The sequence below is a fragment of the Crinia signifera genome, chromosome 3, assembly GCF_055691185.1.
Source record: "Crinia signifera chromosome 3, ASM5569118v1, whole genome shotgun sequence".
NCBI lineage: Eukaryota > Metazoa > Chordata > Amphibia > Anura > Myobatrachidae > Crinia > Crinia signifera.
In genome coordinates this window covers 141,030,240-141,050,427 of record NC_139219.1, presented here as the reverse complement: position 1 = coordinate 141,050,427, position 20,188 = coordinate 141,030,240, and positions in this window count along the sequence as shown.

Sequence of the window (20,188 nt, the reverse complement as noted above, 5' to 3'; positions counted from 1 at the left end):
CCTCTGGGTCATTAGAAACTGAAGTCAAGGGTCTGGCATTGACAATAGCTGAGACCTCAGCCATGAAGGTAGTTACTTGGATGTATTTCAATATCTGAGTCTGTGTCTACTAGTTCATATTTGTCTCTTTCAGGATTGATCAAATCTGTCTTGTACAAGAATTCAGGTCCTGTGAGCCATGTGGTGTCTTTGAGGAGAGTGGCTGAAATGGCTCTTGTAGTGTGATCTGCGGGTTATGAGCAGTAGATATATAGGGGGAAATTTACTAAAGGAAATGTGTAAAAAATAGGTGTAAAAATAGGTGTATTTGTATCCAGAAATACACCTATTTTTTACATTTACTATCCCGAAAATACGGCAATTCGTATTGATGTGCTATCAATACGAATTGCCGTATTTTCGGGATAGTCAATGTCAAAAATAAGTGTATTTCTGGATACAAATACACCTATTTTTACACCTATTTTTTACACATTTCCTTTAGTAAATTTCCCCCATAGTGTGACGAATCGAGATGGACCTGGACTGAGAACCTTCATATTTTCTAGTTTCTCACAGTGTAATGTACTTTTTAATCCTTGGCCCAGTTTATACACAAGAGCAGCTGTATGTTATGTGTATTGTTATGTACTGTTATCAGGTCTATTTTGTAGGATTGTATGTATTGGAGAGAAACAAGTTATTGCCAGTGTGTGACAGAAAGCCAGGTAGCTGGGCTAGCTAATTACCATGTGTATCACATATGCTAGTCCATTGTATGAGGTGTGATAGGTGTTGCTGTTAATGTAACAGAACAATGTCTGAGTGACTGGTATAATAGCTGGTCAGCAGGTAATCTGGGAGATAATAGGTTAGATTTACCAGGGGATGTACAATGGGTCTCTGCTGCACTATACTGGCTGAGCTAGCATTGGAATATCTGACCCTACCCCCTGAGTAGACTTTTTGTCACCAGAGGGGATCTGCCAGACAGTTATATAAGGAGAACAGTTTCTCTATGGAGAGATTCTATCCTGGTGGATCCTGTATACCAGACCTCAGAGGAAACCTTACCAGGACACAGGACTGTCTAGCTAATGGTAGTGGTAAGGCTGCAGGTTACTGAGATTTCTTTTTCAGGGTGCCGACTGCAAGAGGCTGCTGGAGGATCTATGCTACCAATTATCCTGTACCATGTGAGCATCTTTTTCTGTTGTGCTATCATAATAAAGACTTATTTATATATAGTCTTGTCTGCCCGAGTGATTTGAATCCCACCGAGGGTAACCACCTTCCCAACTAAGGGTGGTTTCCACACACATAGGGTCTTATTCTGATCGACTCGCAAGGCTGCGAAATTCACAGCCTTGCAAGTCCATCAGATGCCGGCCTCCGCCTTCAGTGCCGGCCTCCCCTCCTCGCACACAGTACCCCAATCCCCGGAGGACTGCAAATGGATGATTTACATAATCTTCCACTTGAAGGCGGGGAAGTCATTAGATGATTGCCGACCTTCTAATGATTTCTCCCATGCACGCAGTTCAGAGTGACCTATATAGTCCCTCCAAACTGCGGGCGCCCTGTGCCCGGTGATGTCAGTTGCCCGCCCCCTGCATGTCCAATACGGCCTCATTAGCCTGGAAACACCCAGCGTTCTCAAGGAACTCTGGGCGTTCCCATATAACAATGGGGCTGGCCGGCGCCCCCGCCCTTCTCTGCCCCCCACTCGACGTGTAGGGTGCGTGCGGCGAAAGTTCGCCGTTAGTGCACACACCCTGTGTCTGCACATGCGCAGAAACGCGCATGCGCACACAAAACATCGGTCCTCCGTGCGAACGCATGGAGGACCAAATTAATCAGAATAAGGTCCATAGTGCCACTGTTTTGGGTTGGTAGATCTCCTGATCCTCAGCACACGATTGCTGACATACTTTAAATGTGGAAACGTCTGGTCTCATTTTAAATGTATCCTAATACTACTTTTCTGTCTGTGTAGAATTCTGTTTCTGAGAGCTTGATAGGCAACTCTGATTAAATACGGCTAGTACTGCAGCACAAAGTTTGAGTTGTGGCACTGTGTGCTCTGGAAGTGGTGCTAGCTTTGCCTTGCCCATGACTAATACAATATGATATTGGCTATTATAATTGTCCATGGTTTGAGATATGTGATAGCAGTAATTGCTTGAACTGAAGCATCTGAGAATGCACACAGTCTCTGCACTTCTGGATAAGGATATGATGCTAACATTTTGATGCCAGATACCTTAAGAGGTCTTTCGATGCATGAAGAGTTCAGAACTGCATCAAGGTGTCAGAACTGTTAGATAGGTGGTTTAAAGCAGAGGCGTCAGTTCATCCCAGTCGCCCAGAGGCAAATTGACATTTGGTACCCCCATCCCCTTAAAAAAAGGTGTGACATTAGCCATTGGGTCATACTGACTAGATTCAGCGATCTGCAGCATGAATCAATATTTATTGGTGGATCCTCTCACAGTCCAGCAGCAGAGTCGGGTGCACTGTTGCTTGCAGCAGCACAGGCTGAGCGGTACCAGACAGCAGCCGTCCTTTCCCCTATTGCAGGTGTTAGCATGACTCCTGGGACAAAGCTGATTGAGGGGCAGTTTTTTTTAAGCCTGGTGAAGTGTCTGGTGATAATGCACCAGCCATTTAGGTCCTAACTGTCATGTTACATGCAAAGTTTAAAAAAAGTTAGAAGCAGCAGTTGCAACAGATGTGCCGCAAAGCTCCATTGGAAGAGCAGCGGTCCTACTTGGATCCTAATGTGAACCAGCAGGTGCCCCTTTAGGGCTTGGAGCCCAGAGGCAAGAGTGTCATTTGCCTCTGGTAGTTACGCCCCTGGTTTTAAGTTATGGCAAACTGGTTTATACTGTGGTAGAAAAAGTCATACTTGTGTTTATTGGCCAGAATCTCTAAGCTTCAAAAGTGATAAATTGGATAGTGATAAACAGCCAGCCAATCAGCTCCTACCGGCCATGTCACAGACTGTGTTTGAAAAATGGCAGGCAGGAGCTGACTGGCTGGCTATTTATCACTCTCCATTTTATCACTTTTGAAGCTTAGAGAATCTGGCCGAGAGAGAGAGAGAGAGAGAGAGAGAGAGAGAGAGAGAGAGGGAAACACTGTCAAAATATTTGAAATTGTCGAGCAAAAATCATCTTCTGACCCTGGAGACTAGATGAAGGTCCAAGAATTTCCCTATGCTCTACCAAATCACCAGACAATAAATGTATTTATTCCATTGTACCTTTGATTGACTTCTTTCCTCCCTTACTCATCAGACCATTCTGACTCAGCTCCACTATAAACTGTGCATTATGGTAATGGTGTCCTACTAGCTGCTAATTTAGCTTCAACTAATACATTCTGCTTCCCGGTAGACATGGTGATTGCAGCTGTAGTTTTGCCGGGATGCAAGTAAACATGGATAGCTATTTTTTAGAAGCCAGGATGATGAAGAGCACTCCCTTCTGGATCCACTGCAGGCAGCAGCAGCAGATGAGAGTACTCAAGGAACAATGACCAAGACAGAAAGGAATATTAATATGATGAAAATTGTGTGCTGATACTGTATCTTTTAATAACCCCCTATATGTCTCAAAAGGCAAAAGGGTGTTATGCAGTCAATGCATTGTTTCCTTGCTGGAGAAAAATATCTCCAGCCACAGATACAGGGCACAAATATTCATGACTGCGACAGACCTCCATCACAGCATTGGGCTGTGAGTATAGCTATGAATTTATATGTGCAATTCTTTATAATAACGTTTTTAGTGATCTAAATAAAGTGTTATAAACTGTCAGGAAGGTCTGATTTATTTAGTGTTTCTTTGCATTGTGGAGCTGACTCAGACTCATTCGTGTCCGGTAGTGGGGTGTTTGTCCAAGTGCGAATATGTGCATTTGCAAACCCCAGGAGTGAATGAGCCATTTACTCAAGGAGGGGTGGAATGGGGACAACAGCAGGGGAATACCCAGCATTTTATGGGCGTCATCATGAAAACGCTGGGCATTTGTCACACTAGGCTGAGTTTGAAAATATTCTCCAGAGGAATTGCAAAGAAATAAGACGAGGAACTCTTAAGAACAGTTCAGGAGATTTAATGAAGAATAAACATACACTACAATTAAGATGCAAAGAGTAAATGGAAACTGTAGCTTGCAGACTGTGAAGAATTGAGTCCTGTGTGTTAATGAACAATGATGTAGAACACTGAAGAAATTGAAGATCGTGATGGAAGCCTGTGAATAACTGAAGGCTGCGGCTTTAGAGTTGAATATGAAGTACACTGTGGCTTGTAGACTGTGTATAATTGGAGACTGTGGCTTTAAGGCTGTGTAGAATTGAAGGCTGTGGCTTTGGAGATGAAGATGAAGAATCTTGAAGCAGAGTGGACTGCCAGAACCGAGAACCTCCTCTGAAGCAGGTTCAGAGACAAACTGCAGCAAGTGGTGGGCAAGAAGTAGCACTGAGATGAAGAACGGACCATCGGATGGCAAAAGTTGAACAGGGATTCCAGGGATTAATCTGGGAGCAGAGAACCTGTGCACCCTACAGCAGCAAGTAACCTGAAGCACTGGCATTGTGGCTAAAGGCGAAGCCCCTTTTAAGAGAAAAGACTGCACTGGATTGGCTAAACGCACCCAGGGATGCGATTGGACTTATCTGGTCTCCAACATGGTGGCTCCCTGTACAGGAGACACATGAAGAACCAGGACTCAGCCACTACCTCCCTGGCATGCTTCAGCACAGGCAGACTCAGGAACCACAATGGTGGCCACCACACTCCCAGACCCCGCTCCCTTGCTGCTGCCGCCCTCGGCACCATAGCTGCACCAAGCGGCTAACAGGAACCGCAACGGACGTAAGCTTCCGAATTCTGACAGTGTTCCCCTGGGAATGTAGGCCAGTCAATGCCTGCTTGGGGTGGGCAGATGACATTACATGATGTCAGCCCCACCTCCTTTTTTGCAATCTGTGGTGCAATAAGTCAGTTCAGATTTACTTTTATTTCCAAAGGGTGAGGAAAACTATTTGATGGTTTCACTCCCCTTGCGATGGGATGTGTTCTCGTACATCCAGTTTGGAAATCTGCTGTAGTATTGAGTGTGTGTGAGAGTAAGGAGGTGGTGGTATCACAGTAGTAGTAGTGCTGGTCTGCAGGGGTGAATTTAAGGGTCAGGCCACCCCTAGGCACAACAATTGCTGCCAGCTGCCCCCCCCCCCCCCCAATTTTAACATATTCATCATTCAGGCTGAGGTTTGATTATATATATATATGTATATATGTATGTATATATGGTAATTGTGTATTAGCATGGCGCCCACTAAGCAAATTGCGTGTGTATGAAAATCGCCTCGCTTCGGGCTCGGTGGCTCGCTGCGCTCGCCACACTATATAAGATCACCTCCACGCCGATGTGGATAGTGGGGGTATGAAAAGGTCGGGAGGACGCATTCCGCTATTTCTCGTGGGGCTCACTGTGCGCGCTGCGCGATATTTCCGTATGGATAGGGTCCTTTTAAGGGTCCTTACCCAAAGGACTCACAGGGCCGTAATTAAAACGGTTACACCTATAGGCCAAATTAAGTTAGGTCCAGGTGGGCATATCGCTTTTCAAGTTATCGCCGCAATGTAGTAAACTCCCAGGCTCCTTCACTGGCTTATAGTCCTATCAGACAGTGAAGGAGCCTGGGAGTTTACTACATTGCCGTAGTGACCCCCTTTTTTGATGACCCCACTACCAATGGTCACATTAAATTATATTTACGCTATATAGATGATCTTTTGATGATCTGGACTGGTGGGGAAGGAGCATTGATCACCTTATTACAAAAAATAGACGCTTTAAATACCCCCATCAAATTAAAATCGACATACAGTGTCGACACCATAAACTTTCTGGATGTCACACTTACAGTTCAGAATCATATGATTGTTACATCAGTGTTCCAAAAGGACACTGACAGAAACACGCTCCTAACTGCCAGCAGTTTCCATCCACATTTGCTAAAAAAAAATCTAGCAAAATCACAACTCATGCATGCCTCCAGACTAGTGACCGGTCGATTCTTAATAATGAGCTGGACAAAGTAGTTGTCAAATTCACCTGCAGAGGTTATGATAAAAAAACTCTGCTTCATCAGAAACGGGAAATAATGAACATTCCATGGGAGGAATTACTTCAAGGAAAAACTGCCATACTGTATATATAATACCTCTCTGCTGGTGCATCTACTGTACTGTCGTATAAATAATACCAGTCTACTGGTGTATCTACTGACATATATAAAATACTTCTGTACTGGTGCATCTACTGCAGTATATATATATATATATATATATATATATAGCGTCAGGGGGGGTGTCCGGCACTCGTCGCACTCAGACGATATCTGCCCGGGTGCCTTCCTTGGTAGAACGATACTACCGCATGTATAGAGACAAACACAGGCGTCACTCCGGGGCTTAAGGTGAAAAAGTTTTACTGTGTGGCGGTCAACGCCGTTTCGGGTTTCCCCGTCGTCAGGACCAAAATTCACAAACAACAAGTGATACAACGTGCAGTGTTTAAATACAAAATAACTTACAATTGGACGCCCCTCCGCGCCGCTCCGTCACCCGACCGAGGCTACCATCGACACTACTGGAACCAACCAGGAAGTGAAACGTCAGAACTCCGGGCGGGGAGGTCACAGGCTGCTGGGGGAGAAAAGTGCAAAGTGCATGTTTAATGAATAACAGTGATATAAGGCATGATGTTACGATATAATAACAGAAGACATGCATCTATGGTGAAATGAATAAAAAATGTAAAGTGCTAGTGCAATACATATAAAAGAGAAATGTTCTCAGCTGACAACCTGTCTGGCCACTAGATGTCAGTGTGGCCATATCCAGCAAGAAATCATGATATGGACATCAATCAGTCATATATAAACAATGTAATAAACAATAAAACAATATTTAAATCCTATACATGTTTCACTGGTGATTGTCACTGTCAACCTCAGAGGCCCAGGACATGGTCCCATCTATGATGAAAAAATAATGGCATAATTATATTTAATGATCATTTTTGTGCCCTATGTACTATTGAAGGGCTATGTGGTACTGGGTCCCTGAATCGATACAAGGGCATAAATATATCAATATAATAAACACTAAGTATATAAAATTATTATGATGTGAATTATAGAAAGCTGCCCAAATTTAAGGTCTCATTTAGACCGCCAGGTTTTAGGGTGCCTAGCCTGTGTATCCAACGGCTTTCAAGTTGCAACAGCCGTTTATCCCTGTCACCACCTCTGTGGTTATCAGGGATTTGATCTATTATACGGTAGCGAAGGGTGGCCATGTTATGTTTGGCCTCAAAGAAATGGCGAGCCACAGTCTGTTCACTGTGGCCTTTTACCGCCGCTGCCCGTATGGCTGTCCTATGATTGGCCATGCGTTCCTTAAATGTACAACTGGTTTTGCCCACATAGTTGAGCCCACAGGGGCATGTGAGTAAGTAGACAACGTACCTAGAGGTACATGTGAGCACTTGACGGATGTGATAAACTTTGCCCGAATGTGGGTGTCTAAATGTGTTCCCTGTTACCATGTAACTACACGTTACACAGCCTGTGCACTTGTAACACCCTCCTTTTTTTGACAAAAAATGTGCCGGTGTGCTACGCATAAGGGAGACATCTGATTTAACAAGTTGATCACCAATGCTGCGACCGCGAATGTACCCAGCCCTTAACCTAGTTCCCACCAAACTCGGTAGATCTGGGTCAGAATTGACCATGGTCCACAGTTGTTTAGTTTTTTGATTGATGGTGGGACTTTTGTTGGAAAAGTGGTTTACCCAGGTAATTATTTTATCCTGCGCGGGCTTAGGGGCCTGTATGGAGGTAGCTCCTGATAATAGAGCATCACGGTCCAAGGCACATGCCTTGATCCTAGCTGCTTGAACTAAGGACCATGGGTAGCCTCTTTGAAGAAATTTATCGACCATTTGGTCCAGTTGTGTATCTCGCTGTTGATCCTGCAAACTCGCAGAAACTGCGAATAAGGGAGGCTGGTCATGGTAGAGGTCGGGTGAGAACTGTTGAATTTTAACAGCATATTCCTGTCGGTTTCCTTAGTAAACAATTGGGTGCTGATTTTATTCCCAGATTTTAGGATGCGAACATCTAAAAAATCTAATTGGTAAGCACTAATTTTGAAAGTAAATTTTACCGGACTATCGGATGCGTTGTGACTATTCAACAGATCGACCAGTATATCCTCTGGTCCGGACCAAAACAAGACCAGGTCATCAATATACCTGGCATAAAAAATGGCATGTTTTTGGAACACAGCATTGGTCAAAAAAATTTTGTTTTCAATTTTGTACATAAAAGAATTCGCATATGCAGGCGCTGCCGGGGAACCCATTGCACAACCTGATGCTTGGCTATAATGTTTGCCATCAAATACAAAGATATTATGCGTAAGGGTAAATTCAAGTAATTGCAACAGGAAGTCAGGGTTAGGGCCACAGTAACTGGGATTATCTCTAATGAGGTCACTAACTGCTGAAAGGCCTTGGGAGTGGGGAATGCAGGTATAGAGGCTGGTGACGTCTATACCAGCCATAATGGTGTTATCAGGAATGTCCCCTAAGGCGTTCAGTTTAATCAAAAGATCAGTAGTGTCTCTCAAGTAGGTACAGGTATTTTGCACACAGTCCTGCAAGAAGACATCCACAAATTTAGCTAGAGGCTCGCACAAAGATCCCCGAGCGGCTATGATTGGCCTACCAGGGGGTCTCAGGGCGTCCTTGTGCAATTTGGGAATGATATAGAATGCTGGAATAGCGGGTTTAGGCCACAACAAACTCTTCTTAGCATCCATGGAGATGTGTTGAAGTGCAATAGCATTGTCCAGAATGGTAGTTAATTCTTGAATATGGCCTTTGGAGGGATCTCGGTCCAACTTCACATAAGTGGTGGTATCCTGCAATAATCGATAGCATTCTTCTAGATAATATGTAAAGTCCATGACCACCACCGCACCCCCTTTGTCCGCCGAACGGATCATGATGTCCTTTCTCTCACTAAGTTGTTTCAATGCTAAACCCTCGTCATGAGTGAGGTTGGGGGTCGGTGGGACATTGATGTTTTTGTCAATGTTCTCTAGTACCCCGGAAAAGGTTTTCAGTGTAGAATTATTTGAAAGCGGATCAAAAGTACTCTGCGATTTAAGTGTACGCAAAATAGAGGCTTCTTTAGTGGGGATGGGAGAAATAGTAGCAGTCTTGTCAAAATATTCACGTAGCCTTAGTTTCCTTTGTAAACGATAATTGTCAACCTTCCAGTCGAAATCATTGTGAATGACCGTAGGGACAAAATTTAACCCCTTGTTCAACAATGAAATTTCTGCATCGGACAAGGGTACTTGTGACAAGTTAAAGACTACGTTCTGCGATTTCTTTGTCGCTGCTGCCTGCCTCTGCCTTTTGTTCTGGCCACTTCTTCGCGTTGGTGTTGTATTGTATCGGCATCCCGTGCCCTCGTGCCCACGGCTAAAGGGATCTGCTTTCTAGAGCGATTTGCTTGGCTTGGTGTGGTAAATTCGCCATCACTAGCAGAGGTGCTATTTTCACGTGAGCTCATTGCCGGTTGCCTACGCCAACTCTTTCTGGAAGGGCCTGCAAAATTGCGTGGCTCATTGCCTCCTTGTAGCCACCGGTATACTCTGTGTTGTGCATAGTCATCTTGCACTTTCGCCAATTTGTCCTTTTTAAATTTGATTAGGTCACTATGCACAACACAGAGTATACCGGTGGCTACAAGGAGGCAATGAGCCACGCAATTTTGCAGGCCCTTCCAGAAAGAGTTGGCGTAGGCAACCGGCAATGAGCTCACGTGAAAATAGCACCTCTGCTAGTGATGGCGAATTTACCACACCAAGCCAAGCAAATCGCTCTAGAAAGCAGATCCCTTTAGCCGTGGGCACGAGGGCACGGGATGCCGATACAATACAACACCAACGCGAAGAAGTGGCCAGAACAAAAGGCAGAGGCAGGCAGCAGCGACAAAGAAATCGCAGAACGTAGTCTTTAACTTGTCACAAGTACCCTTGTCCGATGCAGAAATTTCATTGTTGAACAAGGGGTTCAATTTTGTCCCTACGGTCATTCACAATGATTTCGACTGGAAGGTTGACAATTATCGTTTACAAAGGAAACTAAGGCTACGTGAATATTTTGACAAGACTGCTACTATTTCTCCCATCCCCACTAAAGAAGCCTCTATTTTGCGTACACTTAAACCGCAGAGTACTTTTGATCCGCTTTCAAATAATTCTACACTGAAAACCTTTTCCGGGGTACTAGAGAACATTGACAAAAACATCAATGTCCCACCGACCCCCAACCTCACTCATGACGAGCGTTTAGCATTGAAACAACTTAGTGAGAGAAAGGACATCATGATCCGTTCGGCGGACAAAGGGGGTGCGGTGGTGGTCATGGACTTTACATATTATCTAGAAGAATGCTATCGATTATTGCAGGATACTACCACTTATGTGAAGTTGGACCGAGATCCCTCCAAAGGCCATATTCAAGAATTAACTACCATTCTGGACAATGCTATTGCACTTCAACACATCTCCATGGATGCTAAGAAGAGTTTGTTGTGGCCTAAACCCGCTATTCCAGCATTCTATATCATTCCCAAATTGCACAAGGACGCCCTGAGACCCCCTGGTAGGCCAATCATAGCCGCTCGGGGATCTTTGTGCGAGCCTCTAGCTAAATTTGTGGATGTCTTCTTGCAGGACTGTGTGCAAAATACCTGTACCTACTTGAGAGACACTACTGATCTTTTGATTAAACTGAACGCCTTAGGGGACATTCCTGATAACACCATTATGGCTGGTATAGACGTCACCAGCCTCTATACCTGCATTCCCCACTCCCAAGGCCTTTCAGCAGTTAGTGACCTCATTAGAGATAATCCCAGTTACTGTGGCCCTAACCCTGACTTCCTGATGCAATTACTTGAATTTACCCTTACGCATAATATCTTTGTATTTGATGGCAAACATTATAGCCAAGCATCAGGTTGTGCAATGGGTTCCCCGGCAGCGCCTGCATATGCGAATTCTTTTATGTACAAAATTGAAAACAAAATTTTTTTGACCAATGCTGTGTTCCAAAAACATGCCATTTTTTATGCCAGGTATATTGATGACCTGGTCTTGTTTTGGTCCGGACCAGAGGATATACTGGTCGATCTGTTGAATAGTCACAACGCATCCGATAGTCCGGTAAAATTTACTTTCAAAATTAGTGCTTACCAATTAGATTTTTTAGATGTTCGCATCCTAAAATCTGGGAATAAAATCAGCACCCAATTGTTTACTAAGGAAACCGACAGGAATATGCTGTTAAAATTCAACAGTTCTCACCCGACCTCTACCATGACCAGCCTCCCTTATTCGCAGTTTCTGCGAGTTTGCAGGATCAACAGCGATCTGCAGACACGAGATACACAACTGGACCAAATGGTCGATAAATTTCTTCAAAGAGGCTACCCATGGTCCTTAGTTCAAGCAGCTAGGATCAAGGCATGTGCCTTGGACCGTGATGCTCTATTATCAGGAGCTACCTCCATACAGGCCCCTAAGCCCGCGCAGGATAAAATAATTACCTGGGTAAACCACTTTTCCAACAAAAGTCCCACCATCAATCAAAAAACTAAACAACTGTGGACCATGGTCAATTCTGACCCAGATCTACCGAGTTTGGTGGGAACTAGGTTAAGGGCTGGGTACATTCGCGGTCGCAGCATTGGTGATCAACTTGTTAAATCGGATGTCTCCCTTATGCGTAGCACACCGGCACATTTTTTGTCAAAAAAAGGAGGGTGTTACAAGTGCACAGGCTGTGTAACGTGTAGTTACATGGTAACAGGGAACACATTTAGACACCCACATTCGGGCAAAGTTTATCACATCCGTCAAGTGCTCACATGTACCTCTAGGTACGTTGTCTACTTACTCACATGCCCCTGTGGGCTCAACTATGTGGGCAAAACCAGTTGTACATTTAAGGAACGCATGGCCAATCATAGGACAGCCATACGGGCAGCGGCGGTAAAAGGCCACAGTGAACAGACTGTGGCTCGCCATTTCTTTGAGGCCAAACATAACATGGCCACCCTTCGCTACCGTATAATAGATCAAATCCCTGATAACCACAGAGGTGGTGACAGGGATAAACGGCTGTTGCAACTTGAAAGCCGTTGGATACACAGGCTAGGCACCCTAAAACCTGGCGGTCTAAATGAGACCTTAAATTTGGGCAGCTTTCTATAATTCACATCATAATAATTTTATATACTTAGTGTTTATTATATTGATATATTTATGCCCTTGTATCGATTCAGGGACCCAGTACCACATAGCCCTTCAATAGTACATAGGGCACAAAAATGATCATTAAATATAATTATGCCATTATTTTTTCATCATAGATGGGACCATGTCCTGGGCCTCTGAGGTTGACAGTGACAATCACCAGTGAAACATGTATAGGATTTAAATATTGTTTTATTGTTTATTACATTGTTTATATATGACTGATTGATGTCCATATCATGATTTCTTGCTGGATATGGCCACACTGACATCTAGTGGCCAGACAGGTTGTCAGCTGAGAACATTTCTCTTTTATATGTATTGCACTAGCACTTTACATTTTTTATTCATTTCACCATAGATGCATGTCTTCTGTTATTATATCGTAACATCATGCCTTATATCACTGTTATTCATTAAACATGCACTTTGCACTTTTCTCCCCCAGCAGCCTGTGACCTCCCCGCCCGGAGTTCTGACGTTTCACTTCCTGGTTGGTTCCAGTAGTGTCGATGGTAGCCTCGGTCGGGTGACGGAGCGGCGCGGAGGGGCGTCCAATTGTAAGTTATTTTGTATTTAAACACTGCACGTTGTATCACTTGTTGTTTGTGAATTTTGGTCCTGACGACGGGGAAACCCGAAACGGCGTTGACCGCCACACAGTAAAACTTTTTCACCTTAAGCCCCGGAGTGACGCCTGTGTTTGTCTCTATACATGCGGTAGTATCGTTCTACCAAGGAAGGCACCCGGGCAGATATCGTCTGAGTGCGACGAGTGCCGGACACCCCCCCTGACGCTATATATATATATATATATACTGCAGTAGATGCACCAGTACAGAAGTATTTTATATATGGCAGTAGATACACCAGTAGACTGGTATTATTTATACGACAGTACAGTAGATGCACCAGCAGAGAGGTATTATATATACAGTATGGCAGTTTTTCCTTGAAGTAATTCCTCCCATGGAATGTTCATTATTTCCCGTTTCTGATGAAGCAGAGTTTTTTTATCATAACCTCTGCAGGTGAATTTGACAACTACTTTGTCCAGCTCATTATTAAGAATCGACCGGTCACTAGTCTGGAGGCATGCATGAGTTGTGATTTTGCTAGATTTTATTTTAGCAAATGTGGATGGAAACTGCTGGCAGTTAGGAGCGTGTTTCTGTCAGTGTCCTTTTGGAACACTGATGTAACAATCATATGATTCTGAACTGTAAGTGTGACATCCAGAAAGTTTATGGTGTCGACACTGTATGTCGATTTTAATTTGATGGGGGTATTTAAAGCGTCTATTTTTTGTAATAAGGTGATCAATGCTCCTTCCCCACCAGTCCAGATCATCAAAAGATCATCTATATAGCGTAAATATAATTTAATGTGACCATTGGTAGTGGGGTCATCAAAAAAGGGGGTCACTACGGCAATGTAGTAAACTCCCAGGCTCCTTCACTGTCTGATAGGACTATAAGCCAGTGAAGGAGTCTGGGAGTTTACTACATTGCGGCGATAACTTGAAAAGCGATATGCCCACCTGGACCTAACTTAATTTGGCCTATAGGTGTAACCGTTTTAATTACGGCCCTGTGAGTCCTTTGGGTAAGGACCCTTAAAAGGACCCTATCCATACGGAAATATCGCGCAGCGCGCACAGTGAGCCCCACGAGAAATAGCGGAATGCGTCCTCCCGACCTTTTCATACCCCCACTATCCACATCGGCGTGGAGGTGATCTTATATAGTGTGGCGAGCGCAGCGAGCCACCGAGCCCGAAGCGAGGCGATTTTCATACACACGCAATTTGCTTAGTGGGCGCCATGCTAATACACAATTACCATATATACATACATATATACATATATATATATATATATATATATAATCAAACCTCAGCCTGAATGATAAATATGTTAAAATTGGGGGGGGGGGGGGGGGGGGGGGGGGCAGCTGGCAGCAATTGTTGTGCCTAGGGGTGGCCTGACCCTTAAATTCACCCCTGCAGACCAGCACTACCACTACTGTGATACCACCACCTCCTTACTCTCACACACACTCAATACTACAGCAGATTTCCAAACTGGATGTACGAGAACACATCCCATCGCAAGGGGAGTGAAACCATCAAATAGTTTTCCTCACCCTTTGGAAATAAAAGTAAATCTGAACTGACTTATTGCACCACAGATTGCAAAAAAGGAGGTGGGGCTGACATCATGTAATGTCATCTGCCCACCCCAAGCAGGCATTGACTGGCCTACATTCCCAGGGGAACACTGTCAGAATTCGGAAGCTTACGTCCGTTGCGGTTCCTGTTAGCCGCTTGGTGCAGCTATGGTGCCGAGGGCGGCAGCAGCAAGGGAGCGGGGTCTGGGAGTGTGGTGGCCACCATTGTGGTTCCTGAGTCTGCCTGTGCTGAAGCGTGCCAGGGAGGTAGTGGCTGAGTCCTGGTTCTTCATGTGTCTCCTGTACAGGGAGCCACCATGTTGGAGACCAGATAAGTCCAATCGCATCCCTGGGTGCGTTTAGCCAATCCAGTGCAGTCTTTTCTCTTAAAAGGGGCTTCGCCTTTAGCCACAATGCCAGTGCTTCAGGTTACTTGCTGCTGTAGGGTGCACAGGTTCTCTGCTCCCAGATTAATCCCTGGAATCCCTGTTCAACTTTTGCCATCCGATGGTCCGTTCTTCATCTCAGTGCTACTTCTTGCCCACCACTTGCTGCAGTTTGTCTCTGAACCTGCTTCAGAGGAGGTTCTCGGTTCTGGCAGTCCACTCTGCTTCAAGATTCTTCATCTTCATCTCCAAAGCCACAGCCTTCAATTCTACACAGCCTTAAAGCCACAGTCTCCAATTATACACAGTCTACAAGCCACAGTGTACTTCATATTCAACTCTAAAGCCGCAGCCTTCAGTTATTCACAGGCTTCCATCACGATCTTCAATTTCTTCAGTGTTCTACATCATTGTTCATTAACACACAGGACTCAATTCTTCACAGTCTGCAAGCTACAGTTTCCATTTACTCTTTGCATCTTAATTGTAGTGTATGTTTATTCTTCATTAAATCTCCTGAACTGTTCTTAAGAGTTCCTCGTCTTATTTCTTTGCAATTCCTCTGGAGAATATTTTCAAACTCAGCCTAGTGTGACAAATGCCCAGCGTTTTCATGATGACGCCCATAAAATGCTGGGTATTCCCCTGCTGTTGTCCCCATTCCACCCCTCCTTGAGTAAATGGCTCATTCACTCCTGGGGTTTGCAAATGCACATATTCGCACTTGGACAAACACCCCACTACCGGACACGAATGAGTCTGAGTCAGCTCCACAATGCAAAGAAACACTAAATAAATCAGACCTTCCTGACAGTTTATAACACTTTATTTAGATCACTAAAAACGTTATTATAAAGAATTGCACATATAAATTCATAGCTATACTCACAGCCCAATGCTGTGATGGAGGTCTGTCGCAGTCATGAATATTTGTGCCCTGTATCTGTGGCTGGAGATATTTTTCTCCAGCAAGGAAACAATGCATTGACTGCATAACACCCTTCTGCCTTTTGAGACATATAGGGGGTTATTAAAAGATACAGTATCAGCACACAATTTTCATCATATTAATATTCCTTTCTGTCTTGGTCATTGTTCCTTGAGTACTCTCATCTGCTGCTGCTGCCTGCAGTGGATCCAGAAGGGAGTGCTCTTCATCATCCTGGCTTCTAAAAAATAGCTATCCATGTTTACTTGCATCCCGGCAAAACTACAGCTGCAATCACCATGTCTACCGGGAAGCAGAATGTATTAGTTGAAGCTAAATTAGCAGCTAGTAGGACACCATTACCATAATGCACAGTTTATAGTGGAGCTGAGTCAGAATGGTCTGATGAGTAAGGGAGGAAAGAAGTCAATCAAAGGGACAATGGAATAAATACATTTATTGTCTGGTGATTTGGTAGAGCATAGGGAAATTCTTGGACCTTCATCTAGTCTCCAGGGTCAGAAGATGATTTTTGCTCGACAATTTCAAATATTTTGACAGTGTTTCCCTCTCTCTCTCTCTCTCTCTCTCTCTCTCTCTCTCTCTCGGCCAGATTCTCTAAGCTTCAAAAGTGATAAAATGGAGAGTGATAAATAGCCAGCCAGTCAGCTCCTGCCTGCCATTTTTCAAACACAGTCTGTGACATGGCCGGTAGGAGCTGATTGGCTGGCTGTTTATCACTATCCAATTTATCACTTTTGAAGCTTAGAGGATCTGGCCAATAAACACAAGTATGACTTTTTCTACCACAGTATAAACCAGTTTGCCATAACTTAAAACCAGGGGCGTAACTACCAGAGGCAAATGACACTCTTGCCTCTGGGCTCCAAGCCCTAAAGGGGCACCTGCTGGTTCACATTAGGATCCAAGTAGGACCGCTGCTCTTCCAATGGAGCTTTGCGGCACATCTGTTGCAACTGCTGCTTCTAACTTTTTTTAAACTTTGCATGTAACATGACAGTTAGGACCTAAATGGCTGGTGCATTATCACCAGACACTTCACCAGGCTTAAAAAAAACTGCCCCTCAATCAGCTTTGTCCCAGGAGTCATGCTAACATCTGCAATAGGGGAAAGGACGGCTGCTGTCTGGTACCGCTCAGCCTGTGCTGCTGCAAGCAACAGTGCACCCGACTCTGCTGCTGGACTGTGAGAGGATCCACCAATAAATATTGATTCATGCTGCAGATCGCTGAATCTAGTCAGTATGACCCAATGGCTAATGTCACACCTTTTTTTAAGGGGATGGGGGTACCAAATGTCAATTTGCCTCCGGGCGACTGGGATGAACTGACGCCTCTGCTTTAAACCACCTATCTAACAGTTCTGACACCTTGATGCAGTTCTGAACTCTTCATGCATCGAAAGACCTCTTAAGGTATCTGGCATCAAAATGTTAGCATCATATCCTTATTCAGAAGTGCAGAGACTGTGTGCATTCTCAGATGCTTCAGTTCAAGCAATTACTGCTATCACATATCTCAAACCATGGACAATTATAATAGCCAATATCATATTGTATTAGTCATGGGCAAGGCAAAGCTAGCACCACTTCCAGAGCACACAGTGCCACAACTCAAACTTCTAATTGTAAGTTATTTTGTATTTAAACACTGCACGTTGTATCACTTGTTGTTTGTGAATTTTGGTCCTGACGACGGGGAAACCCGAAACGGCGTTGACCGCCACACAGTAAAACTTTTTCACCTTAAGCCCCGGAGTGACGCCTGTGTTTGTCTCTATATATATATATATATATATATATCCTGCAATATGCCGGCACTCTGTCCTTATAGTCCAACTCGATTGGGTGCACCTTAAAGATTCAATAACTCCTTCCCAAGAAAGGCACTCCAACACAGCATAAGTATGAAGAAAAGGTTTTAGTATGGTATGGTGATGTCCACGTTACCATACTAAAACCTTTTCTTCATACTTATGCTGTGTTGGAGTGCCTTTCTTGGGAAGGAGTTATAGGATCTGACAGCCCAACGTAGTTAGCAGTCCGTCAGCACGGACAGCTAACACCGCCCCCAGCCGGAGCCCAGCACCTATCACGACACTGTAACTGAAGTGACATGGCATGCGCTCCACCAGCCACAGGGCTGGGTGGAGCCTGCGTGTCATGGACAGGAAGCACTCCTGATTCTAGAGCTGTTACACCTGTCGGCACGGGGAGGAGGCTTTGCATTAATGATTGTCAATTAACTGTGCATATAAACCCGGGATAGGGCGGCTACTCAGTAGGTCTCTGCTCACTGTAGCAGAAGGACCTCTGGACTGCTGACTCCATTTTCCCTTCAAAGGCTGTGATATTTTGGTGACTTCCCCTTGATAAAGATCCTGGATTGGGATCGAAACGTTGGGACAGTTTTTGGAAAAACTGACAACTTACTTGGTATGTGTAAAACCTAAAAATCTTTTTTTCTGTTGATGAATAAATGAAAAAAGTTTTTTTATCTTAAAAACTTGGAGGCGAGTGCTCATTTCCATTAGTGGATTTTTTGGATTATATATATATATATATATATATATATATATATATATATATATATATATATATATATATATATATAAATACCTCTCTGCTGGTGCATCTACTGCTGTATATATAATACCTATCTGCTGGTGCATCTATTGCCGTATATATAATATCTCTCTGCTGGTGCATCTACTGCCATATATATCTCTCTCTGCTGGTGCATCTACTGCTATATAAATAATACAGTAGACTCTACTGGTGCATCTACTGCCGTATAAATAATACCAGTCTACTGGTGCATCTACTGCCTTATATATAATACCTCTCTGCTGGTGCATGTATTGCCCTATATATAATATCTCTCTGCTGGTGCATCTACTGCCGTATATATAATACCTCTCTGCTGGTGCATCTACTGCCGTATAAATAATACCAGTAGACTCTACTGGTGCATCTACTGCCGTATAAATAATACCAGTCTGCTGGTGCATCTACTGCCGTATATATAATACTTCTCTACTGGTGCATCTACTGATGTATATATATATATATATATATATAATACCTCTCTGCTGGTGCATTTACTGCCATATATATAATACCTCTCTGCTGGTGCATCTACTGCCATATATATAATATCTCTTTGCTAGTGCATTTACTGCCGTATATATAATACCTCTCTGCTGGTGCATCTACTGCTGTATATATAATACCGCTCTGCTGGTACATCTGCCGTATACATAATATCTCTGTGCTGGAGCATCTACTGCCCTATAAATAATACCAGTCGACTCTACTGGTGCATCTACTGCCGTATAAATAATACCAGTCTACTGGTGCAACTACTGCCATATAAATAATACCAGGTTATATCTGGTTCCATTCCTTTGCAGCTCCGCAGAGCAGATATTGCATTGCTGCATGACTCGCCCACTGCTCCTCAGCTGGTCATAAACACCATCAAGCCAGATAGGGGTCTTACTGGGTATTAAACTGACAATAACAGATACATACTGGCAGAACAACTCAGTGCTGCACGAAACGCCCACTGCTCCTCGGCTGCACATAGTAAACATGATCAAGCCAGATAGGGGTCTTTTTGGGGCCTAGTTTTTCAAACTGACATCCTGTCTGCCACTGCAGTGCCACTCCCAGATGAGCCATGTGTTTGTGCCGCACATTTGTGTGGCTTAGCATAGTTATCCAGCTACCTTGGTGCAACCTTTTGCCCTAAAAACAATATTGTGAGGTGTTCAGAATAGACTGGAAATGAGTGGAAATGAATGTAATTGAGGTTAATAATAGCGCAGGAGCAAAAAAAAAAAAATCTGCGATTTTAGCAGTTTTTATGCTTTTTTACAAAAAATAATCAGAACCCAAAACCCAAAACGTTGAGGGGCTGTTTTGGCAAAACCCATTAGAACCCAAAACCTGAAGGTACTCAGAACTCAAAACTCAAAATGCGAAAAGTGGCCAGTGCACATCCCTATTTCAGGCAGCAATGCTAAAATGTATATAACCAAATAAGCATTATTTTAAGTAAATCATGATTTCATCCTAATAATCATGGACAGCAGCGTGCACCCCTGTGAGACTGCACTGGCTTTACTGCGACTGGCAGGGACTTCTTATTAGAAGTCCGACCTGTCAGTCACCCAAGACAGTCCCATTGAGAGGCATTCCCTCCCTCAGGGAGGTCTCTACGGGCTGCTTTGGCTGCAGCCCCTGTAATGCAGGCCATGTAACGGTCCGGTCCTTCTGCCTGTCA